We start from the raw sequence: 20601 nt of genomic DNA on the forward strand, positions 1-20601 counted from the left end.
ACCTTGCTCATGATTGTTTGAGGCTTAAAATAACCATTTGTATTATCAATATTGTAACCTTCTAAGTATAAATTAAGATTATAATGTTTTTGTTTTTCATGAACTGAAACTGCCGACCGGCATCCCTGCACATACACCATACCCCTTACACATTCCTATGATGTATTTCACTTTGATTTATTTTTTGACTATTCTCAATAAATATAAGAGCTTTGCAACAGCTTGGGAGTTGGTCGCTGGCTCCCTCTCACTCTCTTTACTTGATAAAGTCTTGAGAAAATTCACTCTTCTACAGTGGGACTTTTGCTGGAGAAAACCCATGACAAACAGAACTCACACAAAAATATAGTGATCAAGAAAAAAATGAAATTTTCATGGCTGTACTCACTCAGTTCAGTCTAGTAAGAAAGCTAACCTCACATAGTCCTTTTATATTATCTTTTGTTTAATTTGTAAATTATTTTTTATGTAAAGACTGAAGCAATGAACAGGTGGTGTTGTTGTTGTTTTGACAAATTAGAAATTTGTTGCAACGTAAGTCACCAAATCATGGGGGAGGGTACAGCTCAAGTAGTAAAGTGCAACCCCCAGTACCGCCTCTAAAAGTGAGGAAACCTAGTTACCTCTTCCCACCAAAATAAAAAATACTTATGTAAACCAATAATAAATAAATAAATTTTTAAAAAATCATCAGATCATCCATCTTCTCCCTCACCAATCTGAAATGCTGCCTGCGATAAATACCTATGTATATTGGGGTCTCTTTTTCAGTACTTTACTCAATTCATCCTAAAGTGTTGTTGTTGTTGTTGTTGTTGTTGTTTTGACAGGAAAGTAGGATTTATTGGTGGTTGTGTGGAAGGAGGGGACAGCACCAAGGCTGTCATGAGTGCAGGGCCTGCCATTTGTCCAGGGGGCCACGATTTGGGATGTAGTTGACCCCGCAGCCATCCGGGATGAGCCACTTTTCTGCCACCATGTTTTCAAATTCATTTGTGTTAAACTTGGTAAATCCCTACTTCTTTGAGATGTGGATCTTCTGGTGACCAGGGAACTTGAACTTGGCCCTGTGCACGGCCTCAATCACATGCTCCTTGTTCTGCAGCTTGGTGCCAATGGACATGATGACTTGGCCAATGTGGACCCTGGCCACCATGCCCTGGGGCTTTCCAAAGTCACCCCGCATACCTGTCTGGAGCCTTCAGAGGAAAGCTGTTCATATTCATCTGACACCATTTGGCCACAGAGTGGGAACTCATCCACTTTTGCCTTCTTCCACCCCAGGTCAAAGATGCGGATCTTAGCATCAGGGACACCTCAGCAGAAGCATGGCTTTGGGTGTGGCTTGTTCTTACAGCACTGGTAACACCAGGCGGGGTGGCGGCCCATGGTGACACCAGGATATTCAGTGGCGCACAGAAGGGAAAGAGCTAAAGTGTTTTATTTACTATCATTTCATGTTACTTTTTTATATCAGAAATAGTCCTTTTTAAGATTGAAAAGCACACCTAGAGGCTTCAGAATGCAAAGCTTCTTAAAGGACTAATCCAGAAAATAAAGTCTGGAATTCTATTATTTCTGTTGAAAAAGAAGTTGGCATGATTTCTCTCTCCTTTTTTTCATCAAATGCAACATGGATACAGCAGGGAGGCCAGGAGCTTGGAAACACCTAGATTAGCATCAGGACCCTGCGCTGGTTGCATGATCCTGGGCAATTACTTAAATTTTCTGATCTTTCATTGTTTTCACCTATAAACAAAGTCCAAACATCTGCACATTGTTTCCTTTTTCCCATTTATATCCCCTTCTCTCTTTTTCTAAGTATAGGTAATCACATTTCAAGTGGATACACATTTTAAAGAAATTATCCTGCAGGAAAAAAAAAAGTGAGAATGTTCTCAATGTACTATTCTGAAAAGATTTCTAAGATATACTGTGATTTTTTTTAAGTCTATATACTATGTTCTATTTTTCCATATAATGGGAGAAAAATGCCACTATACATTTATATCTGTGTGTGTGTATGCAAAAAATAGTCGGGAAAATTATTTTTAAGTTTATATAAAAATATTTCCTTTTTAACAATTTCAGACATGTCAAAAAGGTAAAAAGATTGACACTATCTGGATTAAAAAAAAAAAAAACAGAAAAACTGAGGCCCCGGAAAAAAATAACCATGCTAATCAGAAAATGAATGATTTGAGTGAGTTCCACATATCAAAGGCTGACTCAAATGAGGTGCTTTTTCACATTATATGAAAATGAATGTCTCTGTTTGACATTATGGTCAAATCCAGAAAAGTTTTTTCTTTGTTTTTCTATAATATTTCACTTTACTCTGTTCTAATTCTCCAGATTACCTATCTACCTTCAATCTACTCTTTGGTTTGTAAATAAAGTCTTTATTCTTAAAAATTTAGATCATTTTAAAATAAATTAAATTGATGAAATTATATATATCATTTACATAATCTATATTCATATGTAGCACATATTTTAGAAATAATAAACTACAACACAATGGAAAAGAAGGGTGGAAAGGAAAGTAGCGAAGACTTTTAATGTGAACTAGGCATCTTCTATTTTGTTGTACAAGCAATAGGGAGCCACTGAAAGTTTTGACAAGAATGGGACATAATATGAAGAAAGTAATGTTTTTGAAGAATGAGTGTAATCACAAAAACTAGATTATTCATAATAGCCAAAAATTGGAGAAAATCAAAATGACCATCAACTGAAGAATGAATAAACAAAATGTGGTATCAGCATACAATGGAATATTACTCAGACCTAAAAGAATGAAGTACTGATACACAATACAACATAGAAGAAACTTGAATATTATGCTAAGTGAAAAAGGCCAAATATAAAAGGCCATATATTGTATGATTCCACTTATATGAAACGTCCAAAATAGGCAAATTCATAGAAATAGGAAGTAGATTTGTGGTTGCCAGGGAACTGGGAAGAGGAGAGATGGGAAGGGACTGTTAATGGGCTTGGGGTTTCTTCCTGAGGTGATGAGAATGATAAAGCATTCAATAGTAGTGATGGGTGCAAAACTTCATGGATAAACTAAACCCCACTAAAATGTATACTCTGAAAGGGTAAATTTTCTGGCATGTGAATTATATCTCAACAACACAGAAAAGGTGTGTGTGTGTGTGTGTGTGTGTGTGTGTGTTTGTGTGTGTGTGTGTGTGTGTGTAAAATACTACAGGTAAGAAAAATAGAAAGCAACCATATTGGTTTAGCAATGAATACGTAAAGGCCATCAGGGCTTCTATTGTTAAGCCCATCTAGGGAGCACCATTCAGATAACCAGACTCCACAGAGGACCTCTCACAGGGTCCCCATGGTGGAATATAGCCTGGGACTCTGAATGAGTAAGTGTAAGCAAAGGGGCAAAAGGACTGTCAATAACAATAAATATATGAATATGAGGAGCAAGGAAATAAGACAAAAATAAATCTCTTTTCTCTTTAATTGAAAATGAAACATTCACAAAGAGGAAATTCAACAGAATTCAATACTTACCATCTTTGGATTAAGAAATAAAGGCAATCTGTAGTCTCTTACCCAGTCTTTTTCAAATTTTCAACAATAAGCTTACCTGTATAAGGAGGAAAATATATAAAAATGTATTTGTCTTTATTAACAAAGTATTTTATATCTCAACCATTGAAACCATTCTGAAATACGCAAGCCCTAACCTATTAGAGAGTCAAGCATTGTTAAAGCAAATTTCTTGTGGAATCCATACACTACTGTCTTAATGGGAAAAGTAAAGTTCATAACCTACATCTTCACTGTCCAATATACCAGCCAAAAGCTAGTAAGCACTTGACATGTGGCTAAGTCTACACTGAGACATGGTGTAAGTATAAAATATACTCCAGATCTCGGAGTACTAGAAAAAGAATCTAAAATATCTCCTTAATAAGTTTTCATAGTTTCATATTGATTACATGTTGAAATAATAATATTGTGATATATTAAATAAAATATATTAAAAATTAATGTCACCTGTTTCTCTTGCCTTAAGTAACAGGAGAACAGCCTCAGACAGCAATGATGTGAAATTTTTTAGGAGCTTGAAACTCCCAGCTGAAAGCCGCCGCTGTTGCTGGGCCTCACACAGACAGCAAACAGAGCAGTGGGCCAGGGAGCCACACACGCACACGTGTGGGGCAGGACAGCCAACTCCGACAGGTGGTGAACAATGCCCAGGCAAAGTAGAAGTCAGGGGTAGTCCTCAGTAGTGGCCAGAAAGCTTCACGGAGAATCATTTTACCCCCACACTGAAGGGATAAGCCTAAGACCTAAAAAGGAAATTATTTCTCTAAGAATGAGGGGGTCTGGAGAAAACCCCAAAATTAAGAATACTGTCTCCATAACCATTTTTTCTCACTTAAATACCAGAAAATGCTAACTAATCTACAATAACAACAACAACAACAACAACAACAACAAAATTGCTTGGGGTGAAGGAACTGACTCTTTTGAGGCTGATGGAAATGTCTTCATTGTGGTAGTGTTTCCATGAATACAATTGTCAAAACTTATCAAATGAAACCCTACATGGGTGCAGTTTACTGTATATATTATATCTCAATAAAGCTGATTGCAAATAATTAGGAAACAAACAAAAGCAATCACCATTTGCCCTGTGGTGGTCACAATGTAGCTGTCATTCCCTGGGCATGTGCAAATTTGGTCACTGACAGTTTATATCATTGTAACTTTTGCTGAATTATGTGTACTTGGGGTACACACATGTCACATTTATGACCCAATTTTTAATATCCTCTAAAAGATTACACTATGATTCAGCATTAAAAAAAAAAAATTGATGCTTGCAAAAAAGCACAGAAAGGCAGCAGTGGGGACTAAGTTTGTTATTCATGAAGCAAATATTTGTGATTAGATGAATGAACACAGTTCTATTTTTGTTTTGTTTTATTTTTGGGGGTTTTTTTTTGGACAAAGCAATATCCAAGTACTTATAATGCACTCTATCATACTTTAAGCCAGCATTTTTCTTCCTTATTGACAAATAAAATAACAATTTGTCTTATAATTGATCATGTGGTGGGCAGAATTCTAAGATGGCTCCCAAGATTTTAACACCCTGGTTTACACACCTTCTCAAAGTTATTCAACCAAATAGTAATCTAAATGCTGCTGTGAAAGGATTCTATCAATGTAATTAAAATCCCTAATAAGCTGACTTTAAATTACTGAGATTACTGTAGGTTGGCCTGACCTAAAAAATCAGTTCTTATGAGAACACTGTCTTTAAATAGCAAACAGCCATGCTGTGAACTGTGCATACAGAAGGCCATGTGGGAAACTAAGCGTGGCCTCCAGGAGCCTCTAGGGGAGTGTCTGTTACTCCCAGCCAGCAAGCAAACAGGAATGCCATTCCTACAAAGGCAAAGAATTGAATTCTGTGAACTACCAAGTGAGACTGGGAGAGGACTGTGAGCCTCAGATGAGTTCGCAGCACTGGCTGACACTTTGATTTCTGTCTGGTAAGACTCAGAAGACAGGACCCTGCTAACCACGCCCAGACTCCTGATGGACAGTGACTGTGAGGTGAGCTGCTAAAGCAGCAATGGAAAACTAACACAGAAGGCTTCTTAGATTTGAGGAAATATGGTTTATATTATTTCTCTTAAAGGCTGCTGATATGCTCCATCATCAGTACAATTTCTTACATTTCACATTATTATGAGTGATGTGATTCAATTTCACAAGGCAGCAGGATTAGGTAATACTACTCTCAAAATTTTACAGGTAAAAAACTTTAGAACACATAACAATTTGTTTCCTCCAGCAACTGGGCATACGATTTAGCATATTTGCCTCTGTCTTTCTAAACCAATATCATTCCAAAAATAAATAAATAAGTAAAAATCTTAGTCCTTATCCATTTCAAAAGGAATGAAAATAAAGTTGAATGTGTGGTAAGAAAAGCTAATTTTGAGATCTAGCAAGGCCATATAATTTGAGGCAATCATCTAGTTTCTAAGAACTTCAGGGAACTCAGCTATTAAAAGAAGGACTAGTGGAAATTTAAATCAAGTCTGGAGCCTAATTCATAGCAGAAAAATATACAGACATATATACAGACACAAATGGATAATGACATGCTCTGCCAACCTTATAGAGTGTATAATTAAATGCCATTGCAAATGGCCTGCACTTCAATAGACCTTGTGTGCCAGACACTCATCTATAAATGATATATGAAGTGTACAGACAAGGACTACCATATAGAATAGTGGTGAGGGTTTCCAGCCACAGCCCCAGACCTCCTGGCTGCAGCCCCGGGCCCACCACTGACTGAAGGTGAGGTCTTCGGCATGTCTAGCCCCCCTGTGCCAAACCTTCAGCTGTAAGACAGGGACATGGACAATATTTATCTCCGAGGGCTGTGGTGAGGATTGAATGAGTTAACACATACAAAGCACACAGAAGAGTGCCGGGCACATATTAAGCACTCAAACGCTGACATCAATATTGTTTTCATAATAGTGCCATATTAATATTCACTTCTAAGAAAGACAAACTGTGCATCTATAGAGGATACTAACGGACTGTCCCCCTGGGATGGCTTTTACTTTTATTGTATGAATTTGCCAGGGCACTGTTAAAATTGGTTACTGTGTTTTTTTTTACCTTAGTGAAATGTTTATGAGTTCAAGTACTGTATCTATTTCTGTGTTAAAAATGTAATTGAAACTTACATGGAAACATTAGACACTGACATTCTAGGGCTTTGCTATGCAAAATAGTTTTGAGGACCACCAATTCAGCATCCCCCAGCTGCCTGTTAAAAATGAAAAATCCCAGAAGACAGTATATTTGGCCAATATACTTTATGTTTCTTTTCCATGGGAGGGATAGTGTCTCAGGCTTTTCTCTTCTTTTAATAGTCAGTACTTCCTTTTCTGTGCCTGTAAGGCTCCTGGATGCTATTCAGTCTTTTTTATAGCAGGTGCAATATTATTTTTCAAAATATTTCAAAAATCAAATAACATTATCTAGGCCATAGAAGCCTTTTACAAATGTACTTTTATGCAAATCAGATACTAGGAGGCAATATTCAAATCCAAATAAATGTTGCTTTAAAGCTCATGTTGTTGCTTTATAACCCAAAACAGTGCAAGCTAAGAAGCAGGAGTAGGTAACCAATGCAACATGAAAAATTGATGTCTAAAATTGGGTATTGCTAATTAAGGTTACAAGTTCAAAGCCTTAATTTTTATACACAAGTACTTGAACTTCTGAAATAAGTGGTTTGCATCACCTCATTAGTACAGTACATTGGTTCTCAAATTTTGGGCCCCCAATCATCAGTATCACTTGTGAAAACGTAAGATTTATACTCCTGGGTCTCTCCCTAGACCTGCTGAATCAAATACCAGGATTGGGGACCAGCATCTATGGTCCTACAAGCCCCCAGATGATCCTGATGCTTGCTAAATTGTGGGAACTACTGGAATAGTGGTTCAGGCACAGTACAATTATGCTGAGTTTTTCATCACTAGTTTGAATGCAATTCTGCCTGGTCAAGTATGAAAATGTATGAATGTTGGAAGTAGGACACAAAAATAAGGAAACCCAACATGTATGCCTGCAAATAAGTGCATCTATGACCAATTATAAAGAATTATGTGATTTAAAGCTGATGTAATTCAAAGTTACTGCACATTTACTTGATTGTCTACTATGTATGTTTGCAGAATTATTTATAAATTTTCTATAACCTTAAACTTTTTACAAAACTGTAAGTATGCAAGCTTACAAGGTAGAAATAAAACCTGTTTGCCTGGTTGATGGCGGTGGGGGGGGATAAAGATAGATAATGTGAAAAAACAGTAAGGTGCCTAAGACAGGATCCTTAGGTCTTGACAGGATTATCTGACTCCCTGTACACCAACCATAAATTCCTATTTACCACAATTTATTTCATTCAGGCATTTTCTTTTTTTTTTTAATTGAGTTATAGTTAGTTTACAATGTTGTGTCAATTTCCAATGTAGAGCACAATTTTTCAGTTATACATGAACATACATATATTCATTGTCACATTCTTTTTCACTGTGAGCTATTCAGGCACTTTTAATCTTTAATAGACCATCATTCAGCACACTGCTTTTAGTGTCTGCATGTAACTTTTGATAAAATTTTACAAAGGCTTTGAATTATAATTCTGGAAGGAGCAAAGTTCAAATGTATATAACTACAGTTAGAAATACAGTATTTAAAACACAACCAAGAGGAAAGAGAAAATCTTCTATGAGACATTTTTAAAGACCAATATTCAGGTTTAGCTCTTTTTAAGGTAACAAAATAAAATTCAAAACTATTTAAATCTCCTAAAGAACAAATAAAAATAACAGGGCACAGACGTCAAAACTATGTTCTCACTGTATTTATTAAATCTAAAACAACTATAAATAAACTAATTAAGGAATAGTCCCATACAAAGTATGCGGAGGAAGGAAAAATGAATTTTATTCTAATGACAAACACTATCTCAGCAAACAAAAATTGTTTAAAAAACCACATAAGGAAAACACTCTGCTTGTATCCACTGACTTACTGTATATCTTAGAGACTAACGAGTGCTGCTTCCCAAATTTTCTGCTACCCATTCCCAGCATGACAAACCGTACATTTCCAAATCTAAATAATATATTTCTGAGGCTTGTCTCCTAAATAAGAATCTCTTTCAAAAGATTTAACTCTAATGACAAAACACATTTTACAGATAGAAAATAATTATTTATAAACATCACTTTGCTCCCTAAGCCTTTAGATTTGACTTACACAGGCTTCTTCTACTGCTAAAGATGTATCTGGGATGCCTGTCCTGATGGTGATACCAAGGGCAAGACTGAATTTAATTTAAAAAATGCAAATTACTGCAAGTTGGTTAAATTACAGGTTTAAATTTCATAATTATTTTGTATAAGAAAATAAACGTGGAAACTGCTTTTCAAGAGTCTGTCAATCTTCTAATATCTGTATAGGATGAAATCTGATTATTTTCCCCTCCTATTTCAGTACTACAATTTTCAATATAAAACTTTTCACTAAAGGGGGAGGGCATAGCTCAATGATAGAGTGTGTGCTTAGCATGCACAAGTTCCTGGGTTCAATCATCAGTACCTCCTTAAATAAATGAATAAATGAATAAATAAATAAATTTAATTATCTCCCCCAAAATAAATAAATAAAAACACAAATTAAAAAAAAAAAACCTCCTCCACTGAAACTTAAGAGGCAGCAGCACGGTGACTAAAAGCATAGACCACAGTCAGATGGATCTGGATTTGAATCCTAGTTCTGTGAATTCAAATTCCTAGCTATACATTCTTGGAAAGTTCTCTGAATCAGTTCTTCTCCCATAAAACAGGCTTCTTAGTATCTATTTCATAGGGACTGCTGTGAGAAATAAATAACGTATGTAAATATCCTTAGCAGAGGGTCTGATATATTGCAAACATTCAATAAGTGGTAACAATGATAATCAAAACAAATAATGATCAAATTATTAATTTATCAAATGATCAAATCTACACTTTTATCCGGTAGATTCTCAGCCCTCTCCTAGTTAATTCTTTATAAATAAATAGGGGCAGCTCTGAGGTATAAAATCAATCATCAAAAGAAATAGACGTAGCAGGCACCTTCCTCACCCTTGTTCTCTCCCATGTTTCAACAGCCTTAGTCATTATCCAAACTTGAGAATAAAGACCTGCTCACACTGGGCAGAGGAGATCAGAGGCCATATTTAACACCTGTACTTAATGATAGCGCACCCACGGTGTAAGGCTGATACCATATACTCATTTTTCCAACACATTCAACATGAGAATGGGGACTTAGGTGGAAAAGAAATCAACCAAAAGCATCTTTCAGGAAGTACCTGTTGGATCAAAAGTCTCATTGCTGAGTCAAGAAGAAGAAGGTCACCTTAATGCATCACATGTACCAAAAGAATAGGCTGTTTTATACTTTCTAGAAATGAAGGGAAAAGTTCACATGAAATCTCTATCAACTTTTGTGACTGTCTTCTAATTCATTTAATAAATATTTTTTGAACACCTTTGGACTGACACTACACTAAGCACTTGGATACAAAGATGACAAGATAATAATATTCTCCTCTCGCAGAGCCTATTAGAAAATCGTTCCCTTTTTTTTCTCTCTCATTCATTGGTTGACTTACTATATGCCACTATGTGGCAGCAAATGTTAGGCATTTAGGGGAGGAGAGATTCACTAAAAAGATAAATAAGATAGAACCATTGTCCTCAAAGAACTGACAGGCTAGTAGAAGAGAAAAATACAAATACCTATGTTAAGTGCTATGAAAGCCACATAGATACTGTGCATAATCAGGAGGAAAAACAACTAACTCTACTCACATTAACCAGGAAAGGCTTTCTAAAGAAGATGGTATTTAAATAGAGTCTTAAGGGATAAATGATTCACAGGTGAAAGGAAAACAGTACTCCAGACAGAGGAAATAGCCAGGTGCAGACACATACATGAAACTATATACATGCACATACACACACACACACACACACATAAACTGCATTAAATATATACATGTTACATACAAATGGAGATACAGTCAGTTTTTAGATGGAATCAGACAGTCATTTGAATTACAACACAGAAAATGATGCAATTGACTACTTTTCCAATTCTCCCAAAGATGGTACACAGCTAATAATATATATATAAGGGAAAAGTTAGCTCCTTCCAATTCCAGCCTTAGAGCATTAGCACTTAAATCTCTCCCTGAAATAAAGGGAGGTTTGAATGCTAGGTTAAATCTGGACTAGAAAAGGCTCTCCCTTAAGCAAAGTATCAATTCGGGTAGGAAAATAAAGGAAAATAGCAAGGGGATCAAATTAGAAGCTCCTTAAATGGACAGGGTTCAATTTTAAACAGTAGGAAAAAAATTAATTCCTCAGTGAGTAATAAAACTTGAAGGAAGAAAGGGAAATCAGACATGATGCAAGGTTTCTCCCAATGATCATTCTATTAACACTGACACTTGCTTTTTCCATTAGTGTGTACTTGACTTTACACATATTTACATATCATGGTGCTCACATTCTGTAAGCCCCCTAACTCTTGCTATACATTCACGTGAGTAGTTTGCCATTTAAAAAAATTAATTCAGGCAGATGGGGTGAATAAATATTTTTTAAATTGTATAAAAATTAGTAAAATCTTCCTGGAAACCCTTCCTAGCTTCTGAATAACAAGTATAAATACTTTTACTTTTTGAGTAATTGCCTTATCATCTTAAAAAAAAATCATGAAATCTGTTAATTTTCCTTTATGTCTATGTTTTAAAATGTGGGTTAGAGGCTTATCCATGTCTATGCTTTATCTTTATCAATAATCAGTATTTACACACAATCTAACTGGTAAAGTACCTTATACTACAAAGGAAGGAATCAAATGAGAAACAGAGAATTTAATGATGGAGCAAGTTTTCCCAAACTTGGTATCTTTGACCTTTTGGACCAGATCATCCTTCATCATGGGGTGCTGTCCTGTACAAGGTTTACACCTGGCCCCTACCAACTAGACACCAGCAGCACCCTCTCACACAACTCTCCCCTACTTGTGACCATCAGAAACATCTGCAGATGTTGCCAAATTCCCCCCTAAGGCCACTGCTGCATGCGGGCAGCGTGCTACGCTGCTCGGTGGTTATCTCACTTCACCTAACAACATAGTGTCCATGAAATAGTTGTTATTTCCCCAGCTCAACAAATAAAGAAACTAAGGCCAAGAAAATTAAACAACTTGCCAAGAGTCACATAACCAAGTGTGGCAGCCCGTACCGAACCCACACAACGGGGCTTCAGTCCCTGCTCTAGTCACCGTTCTGTTGTCTCTTATTAATGCATCAGCCTTTTTCATGTGACACTTGAAAAGTATTATTTTGAATCTTATCTGAAAATAAAAAAATAAAATTATCCACACAAGAGGAATTTAAATTAAAAGACTCCCAACCTCAATTCAGGATAAACTAACAAGTATTTTTTAAGCACTGACTGTATGTATGCCCAGTACCAACTTTAGGAACTAGAGTGATTCAAAGAAAAAAAACTACATTTATTAAGGATTTGGCTCAAGACCTTTTCCACACATTACCTCTCTGAAGTCTCACAACATCCCTGTGAGGTAGGTATTAATATCGTCGGTGGATGTAGACAGTGTACCAGGTTCTTGTCCCATCCCAGAAAGAATTCTGAGATAAGATGTAGTGGTTAAAAAGGTAAAGTGAGAATTTATTAAGGGATGGATTGTACACTCTCAAGAGGAGAGCTAGCAGGCTCAGATGAGCAGCTGCCCTGTGTTTCTCTGGCAAGTTAGTTACATAGGGTGTAAAAGTGAATGGGTGGATTATTCATTGGGGAAGGAAGGGTTTGGGGTCAGATTCGCTGATTATCATCCCAAATCCACATTCCCAAAGAGAAAAGGGATTTTTGTCCTTATTTAGTCTGGATCGGAAGTGTCATGGCATCAGTTCATGATGGATACTTCTAATCTGCAAGGCTAATATTAATGAAATGAGGGCATAATGAGAAAAAGTTTCATTCAGACACTGGAAATTCCTGCCTTTTCTCACCTTTCTTTATTGGTCTCCAGGCCACTGATCACCCCTAAATGTGTGACCACTTATGAGCTCAAAGATTCCTGCTTTTCTTTCTCTGCCCATGGACCCCTGGTGCTTACATGATATGTGGTTTCCTGCATTTGGCCTGTGCCCCTGCTTTCTGCCCAATTGCTGCCATTTGGTCTGTGTTCCCCTTTCTCTGCTTATATCTAGTTGTCTGCCTGCTCTAACATTACCTTTTTTCAAATGAAGAAGCAAAGGCTCAGAATAGAAAGGTAGCCCCTGACCTAAGAAGTCTTACAATTCAATTGAAGAGACACACACACACACAAAATGTTTTTTTAAAGACACAGAATAAGTTAAGTATCTCAGTTAACAACACACAGAGGGTGAGAAATACAAATGAGCAGAAGGAAAGTATGAAGGAGGATTAATAAAATGGCCACACTTAGGCTAACAGATTGCTTATTCTTATGCTCACCCTTAAAAAGGTCAACTGACATGACTGACCGGTTGCTATTCATGGTTACAGGCCCACTGTTGAAACTGAAGCTATTGATCTTACTGTTTCTACTTTATTCCAGCCATTGAAAGTCATCATCATGCTGGGTCTCTGAGTCCTTCTCCAAGAAGAAGGTCTGGTCACAGAACTGTCACCTAATAAAATACCCTGAATTACCAAGAAGACCACACCTTGAGATAAAGCGATCTAACCACTACCCTCCATAGAACGGATCACCTGAAGGCATCATAACACCATTCTGAGTTTTCTGATGAGAAAATGATTGTGTTGATGGTTATCAATGCTTTATTGTTTGAACTATGGCTCTAGAACCACCCCCACCCACTCCATCCCCAAGGTGGGTACACAGTTTGGAAGGCACTAGCCTGCTGTGAATCCCCTTTTCCTGACAAAGCTATAAAGCTGCCTCTTTTCTTCTAAGCTCCAAGACCCAGTCTCTGAATTCTTTGGCTTGTCAGGGAGCGGGGGCCAATGTTTTGGCAACAAGCATACAGTTAGATTAGTCAGGGAATACTTCTTAAAAAGGGTTTCTAGTATCCTCTCTTAGGAAAGGAAATGCATGAGCAAATTGTAAGAAACTGAGGAGGAGAAACACATCTGAAAACAAGAAGAAACAGAAGCGTGGGTACTGAAATGTAAGCTTTGTGATAGCCAATGCAAGCAGCAACTCAGGGAAATGATGAGGAGTGATACGTGCCTTAAAATTCAGATGGAACAGTAGCTGGAGATGAGACTAGCTCTGTGCTTTTAGGGTGCTCCTGCCACAAACACTCTCAGGCATAACTACAGGAATGAACAAAAAAGAGGTGAAGGTGAAGACTAATGGTTGGTAGTGGAAGCTTAGACATATGGAGTCAAACACCAAAATTCATAAGATGGGTGATGGGTCATCTACTTTGCTTTATGTATTTTGTCTCCCCTAAGCAGAATGTAAGTTTCCAGAGGGCAGGGGGCTTTATGTCCTGTTCAGTTAGATCAATGCCTGTCACAGTAGGTGCTCAGTAAATGTCTGCTGCTGAATAAAGGCAGTTTTCAAAACAGTTCACCTATTCAGAAACTAAGGCCACAAATGTATTCAGCATTCAAAAAACAAAAAAACCAACAAACAACAACAACAAAAAACCCAGCAAGCACACACACAGAAATAAGAAGACTATTGTCCTATTCATCGTTATTACAACAACTAACATTTACTGGGCACTAACTCTGAGAAGACACTGTGATCCATTATCTCAATCCTCTTAGCAGCCCTGTGACAGAAGTAGGTAGTATTATTATGATCCCAGGTTTACAAGTTCAGACAAAGAATAAATAACATGCCCAAGGTCACAAAGCAGCGCAGCTGGAGGAAGCTGGGTCTGTCAACTCCAAGGCTTGCCTCTCAATTACTACGTCACATACACAGAACTACAAGTATACTTCTTAGGCAAAGCTAGGGAAAAGTGGCCAATGAGGAAAGAAAACAGCAAAACAAAACAAAATAGAAACTCCAATGTAGTCAAAAACCATTGGTCTGCCCCTCTCCTATAGCGGCTGCTGTGGAATCTCCCCACCTGAGTACACTGACTACCCCATGCCCAGCACAACTTCAGTGGTTTAAAAAATCCAGATGCTGAAAAGCAGGAACTAGAGTCAAGCATCTAATCAACAATTCAAAGAGCGGTAGATAACAAGTGGTAATGCCCCAGGGCCACAGCCCGAAGAAGAAACGATGGCTGTGACCTCAGACTAAGGCTGACCTCAGACTTTCCCAAGCCCTGCTCCCAGTGTCTGCCTCTTCCCTCCCTCCTATGCCCTGCGTGTCTCTCCCCACCTCTGCACCTCCTCTCTCCCACTAAATGGCCTTCACAAACACTCTGAAAATTTTTGTTTCCTGCTCTAAATTTCTCATCTAGTAAGTTAAATTTGTAATATTTCTCTAATGAAAAGAAGTCTACCTGTAGACAAGTAGAAAAATGTTCTCTGAATGTTGCAGCATCAGTCCAAAAGGCACATTATCAAATTCACACAGTAGTCACTAAAGAGACCACCAATCAAACAAATTAAAACTGACATCCCACATATTTATTTATGTAGCCTTCTGGTGTTACACACATTGTAAGTACACAGGAGGACATTAAACCCACTAGATAGACTCTGCTCTTCTCCCATTAGTCCAGTAACACATCCATGACTGCAAAGTTCTGAAAATCTCTAAAATGGAAAGATTTTTAACTCCAGAAGCATGATTGCAATCGTTGCCAACAAACAAAAATATTTAAAATATTGAATTTGCTTAAAAAACTAGAATAATCATTAAATTAACTACTTAGAGATGCACTAATACATAAGCTAATTTAATTTCTGCATTTACACCAAAATCTAAAGCAAATGTGCCTTAAAAGCAGTCAGAGAGTAAGCCAGAAAGAGAAAGAAAAATACCATATGAGATCTCTCATATGTGGAATCTTAAAAAAAACCAAACAAACAAAGCATAAATACAGAACAGAAATATACTCATAGACATAGAATACAAAATTGTGGTTGCCAAAGGGGTGGGGGGTGGGAAGGGATAGATGGGATTTCAAAATTGTAGAATAGATAAACAAGATTATACTGTATAGCACAGGGAAATATATACAAGATCTTATGGTAGCTCACAAAGTGTGAAAATGAACGTATATATGTTCATGTATAACTGAAAAAGTGTGCCCTACACTGGAATTTGACACAACATTGTAAAATGATTATAAATCAATAAAAAATGAAAAATGTTAAAAAAAAAAGCAGTCAGAGAATGAAGACAAGACTTGGCAAGATAAAAAGTACTAAGAAATATATCTCAAACATTTCTTTCTGCCTTTGGATTTTTTTCACACATTTATCTTAAACATAGAATTCTATTAAATAAACAGACTATGAAAGCAAATTCATATTGCTCTCAAAATAGAAATACTTCCCAAATACAAAAAAAAAAAAAAATCAAGAAGCATTTATTTCTTGAATTGGTCAGCTGAACACTGATTATGCCAAACCTAATGAAGGAAAGGAAAATTATTTCTGAAAACGGATCCTGTATGTAATAAATATTAAGCATGAAAAGGGAATGTCCACCCCACCTTCACATCATTTTAGGAAAAGGAGAAAATCAAAATTCAGTTACAACAAAAAATCACCTGAATAAAATTCCATCAATCATAGTTTGCAATGTAATGATACAAATTAATCTTATTAAACTTCTTCATTTTTTTTTAAGCTTTTCATTTCCAAGCATTAAACCAAAGGATGTTAAAAAACTTGATAACCCAATTACATCCTGGTATTTCCAAATGGACAATTTAAGCCAAAGTCACTTTCAGAGCTAATCAATGAATTCATCAAAAAGCATCCTTTCTGATCTAAGCATACTGAGGTCTTTGGAGATGAATGGAAACTCTAGTTATGTTCAAATCAGTCTTTCTTTTCTGTAAATAATAAGCACAGTAGTTCTGTCATTTCTCTACTTTTTAAGATTTTTAAATAATATGTTAATGAATCACACACTAGTACAGATGCTTTTGAAAACACTGTAGAATTACTTCAGTTTTATTTGTCAAACTCCAGGGCTGAGTTTAAGTGTTGGGCAACATAAAGCCTGACTTTAGCCTTCTGTCTGCGTCACACTGTAAAAGACCTTTAACTCACATTAATAGTGTGGGGCCACGCTCTCCTATGCGAGGCGCTGGGAGAGCTCTGCAGGTGCTTTATATTATCTCATTTAGTCCTAACAGCCCTGGGAAGGACATGGTTTTTCCATCCACATGTCATGAGGCCCATAGTAAAAAAGGATAAGTAACTCATTCCAGGCAACATAGCTAAAAATGACAGTGCCTTACTAATGAATCTTCTGCCTCCACAGTGTGAATATAAGTTTTGAGGGAAATGAGAAGAGAACTAGCAGCACGGTGCTGGCTCCAGGTATGCATAGTGCTTCCAACCACGAGATTGTTGCAAATTACCCACTACTACTAGTGAGGCAAGTCCTTCTCAGACATAGAGGATGTCATGCAAAGGTCTATTACTAGACCCTTAACTGACATTTTAGCATGACATTTAGTCTCATAAGATACATACATTCTTCCAAAAACAAACCAGCAATGTGTCTTGATACTTTACATTTGGCCCAAAATATTGATGCATTCAACGTATTTTCCTAGGGTGATCTGCTCAGAGGAAAGCCTAAGTGACAGAAAAATATTCTGCATCATTAATATTCCCTAAGTTCATAGCTGTCATGCAGAAAGGAGCATCCAGCATGACTCAGGCTCCCACAGACACAAGCTCAGCACGTGCTGCCTCCTGCCTGAAGCACCCAGGTCTCCAGTAGCCAAACTTCAGCTGGAAAAAAAGGTGACAGAAGCTACACAGCAAAGCAACAGACACTTCATGCTATCAGACTGATCTGCCAGCTGTCCTTTAGGTGATGGGGGAAAAGCAAAATATAAGATACTCAAGCAGTAAGGACTCTTGTGCATTTGTATTATTTTTCAAAAGCCTGCATTGCAGGATAGCACAACACAAACATAGGATCTTGTATTTACTTATATCAACTTACAATTTTAGAGAAATCAATTGTTACTCAAAACTTTTTAAGAGAATATTTTAGAAAAACTGTTATACATTGGTTTTTCTCTCAGGATCCAGATCAAGGACAGATGTTCCCTCAAATAATTCATAAATTCTGAAGGTAGAGTAGGAGGACATTTTAAATATATTTGTGGGTAAAAGTATAATTATTAGAAAATATATATCCCATAGTGTTCAGGAAATGTCATGTTGATTTAGGAAATACACTCTAAACACATGTGAAAGGGAGCATGAGAAAGTGCCCAGGAGGGGTCAGGAGAAAGCAGGGAAAACCTACAACTACATGAAAGCATACAACTTGCTGGGTTTCTACTTAGTGGGAAAAAGTCTCAAAGGAGAAAGGTTTAGAAGCAAGAGTTCATTATTTGAAAACAACTTTACTCATCTGTTTGTAATGAAAATTCAACTACACTAAAAAGAAAAAAATAAACCAAGCTCCACTCTTTTCCTTGGTCCACTTAAAGTGTCAACAATATGGAACATTTCTATTTGGGATATTTGCAGATATGAGAGGAACACCTTGTGTCTTTTAAATTGCCACCCATCCTTAAGCCTGAGAATGACAAATTACCTAAAAAGGCAAAAAAACAAAAAGACATTTTCAAAAAGAGCAAGGAAAGAATCACCTCCTAATGAATAGGAAAGTAACTTTACAGTGATCTTCTTCTAAAAGGTATACTAAAAATGTCAGTTTATATAAAACTGGTACCTTTCTTAAAGGAAGAGAAATTGAAGTATCTATTATATGTGTAGAAATACTATCTAAAGTAAAAGCAGGCTTAACCCTAACTAAAAAGTGTCACTATTGGAAGAGTAATCCTTTCTCCTGACAGAAACTGGGGAACCCAAAGATAAGTAAGATTTATGAAACCAGGCAAAAATATACCATATCTAATGCAGCTATTCGTTGACATATGAAACAAGTGCTGTGGTGCTAGCTATGATGTAAAATTGACCAAAGTGAATTATCCTTTCTAAACAACACTTGTGAGATAGAGTCACTTAGGAAATAATTGGCCCCGCGCTGCCGTCACCCCAGGCTGCGGCAGCGCTCTAACGCGCACGCGCACACGCTGTGTAGGGTCGCCTAGGAAACAGCAGCCGCCGGTAGCAGGACCGGACGGCGGAGCGGGACTCCGCACGCCGCGCCGGGCGCTGCAGAAGGTCAAGGCTCTATGACGCATAAGTATCAAACCTCAGTGTTCTTACAGTTTGACGAATACTTCCATCTGGTTCAAACAGACCATAAGCACTTCTAATTTCACATCTAAAGTAAGTGCTTTACAACTTATTTTCAGAATCTTTCAAAATTATACCCAGAATTTTATTCAGATACTCCAAAAACTCTTCTGGGCATGATGCACAGCCATTATATCACTATGTGGTACCTTTTATATTATGGTATCTTTGAACAAGAAATGCAAGTGTCCCTACATTTTGGCTGCATCCCTTCATAGATGGCATTGCCCCTGCTCCTCAGTCCATGGTTTTCATTACTATGGAGGCAAAATTAACTTGAACAGTAGACTCTGTGCAGAATCATTTTAAGACAGCCCCCTAGGAACACATCTCACTTAGAAAACAGGCCGCCTGAAATAGCCAATCTCAGCTTTGCAGTAGAGGGATGCTCAGACTGCATGCAGGTAGACTTGGCAGTTGTCTACATCAGGGGTCCATAAACTACGAGCCAAACCCATACTACCTCCAGTTTTTATGCATAAGGTTTTATTAGAACACAGTCACCTTCATTCACCTACAGATTGTCTGTGGCTGCATTTGCACTACAAGAGCAGAAATGAATCATTGTGACAGGACCATGTGGTCCACAAAATCTAAAATATTTACTAACTGGTCCTTCACCAAAAAGAAACAAAAAACAAAAACAAAAACAAAAAAAAAACAGTTTGCCAACCCCTCCTCTACACAACGAGATGTCAGAGGCAGCACAAGACTTCTCCAAGTACCATCTCCAATGTACAAGCATTGGGCTGCTGCTAGCCTAGGCATGGGCTGCTAGCTCATCTGGTGTCAAACACACAAACACAAATGCACACTCTTAAGTCTTTTTAATCATCTCATATCAATCCCAAAGTTGCCTGGGCAAAGCACATGACGTTACCATTTCCAACTACCAGAGTCCCACCCTTCCCACTGCCTTTACTAGTAAATTATGTTAACCCAAAAAGACTGCCCTTTAAAGTTCATCAAACCATGATTTCACTTGCATAAAAATGTTGTGGAAGATAGCGGATGAGGAAGGAATTTGCCCATATGGCATCTGCTCCAGAACCACCTTAGATCTAACTCCCCATCTAAATTGATCTACCCTGGATGTTTTCCCATTGGAACAGTCACTCCTAAGAAGAGGCTAAAGAAGCTACAAAGGAATTGGTGAATTCAAACTAAGGAACACAAGAGTGTGGCTATATAGAGTCCCTACATCACAATCCTCAATCCCTGTTGGCATCAACAGTAAATTCCACACTTCACAATGAAAATTTTTAAATTGTTTTAAATTTTTAAAAAATCAGTCTTCCAGCATCTTATGCTTCAAAAATGTCAGGGTTTTTTAAGTGTCAAGTTGGTTTTATTTGTTAGTTTTTTAATAAAAAGATTTTTTAAAGGCATTTTCAGCAATGCTGTGCCAGCAAAGGGCTGTCCCGTCCACTGTGTGGGACACAAAGACACACACCACCTACCAGCAGGAGAAGCAGCCTTCTTTGCCAGCTATTTTAGCCCCGCTTCATCATGTTGGGGACAAAACTCAGTATGATAATGAAAGGCACATTTTAAAAACATGAATTTG

General features: G+C 37.3%; 1 protein-coding gene across 7 annotated transcripts in view; it reads right to left on the minus strand.

The window, feature by feature from the left end:
• The window catches only part of LOC116151868 (junction-mediating and -regulatory protein), a 68347-nt gene that overhangs the window by 39754 nt on the left and 7992 nt on the right, over positions 1 to 20601 (minus strand). For 3 of the 7 annotated variants that reach the window (XR_010379710.1, XR_010379709.1, XR_010379711.1), the window contains one exon: positions 4027 to 4322. The exons of 2 other annotated variants lie outside the window; for them this stretch is intronic. The gene's annotated coding sequence lies outside the window, so the exon portion shown is untranslated. Of the gene's footprint in view, positions 1 to 3537; positions 3614 to 4026; positions 4323 to 20601 lie in introns of all 7 variants that reach the window. 2 more of the 7 variants (XR_010379713.1, XR_010379712.1) reach the window with 1 other exon arrangement.

This window comes from Camelus dromedarius, unplaced genomic scaffold, assembly GCF_036321535.1.
Source record: "Camelus dromedarius isolate mCamDro1 unplaced genomic scaffold, mCamDro1.pat HAP1_SCAFFOLD_179, whole genome shotgun sequence".
NCBI lineage: Eukaryota > Metazoa > Chordata > Mammalia > Artiodactyla > Camelidae > Camelus > Camelus dromedarius.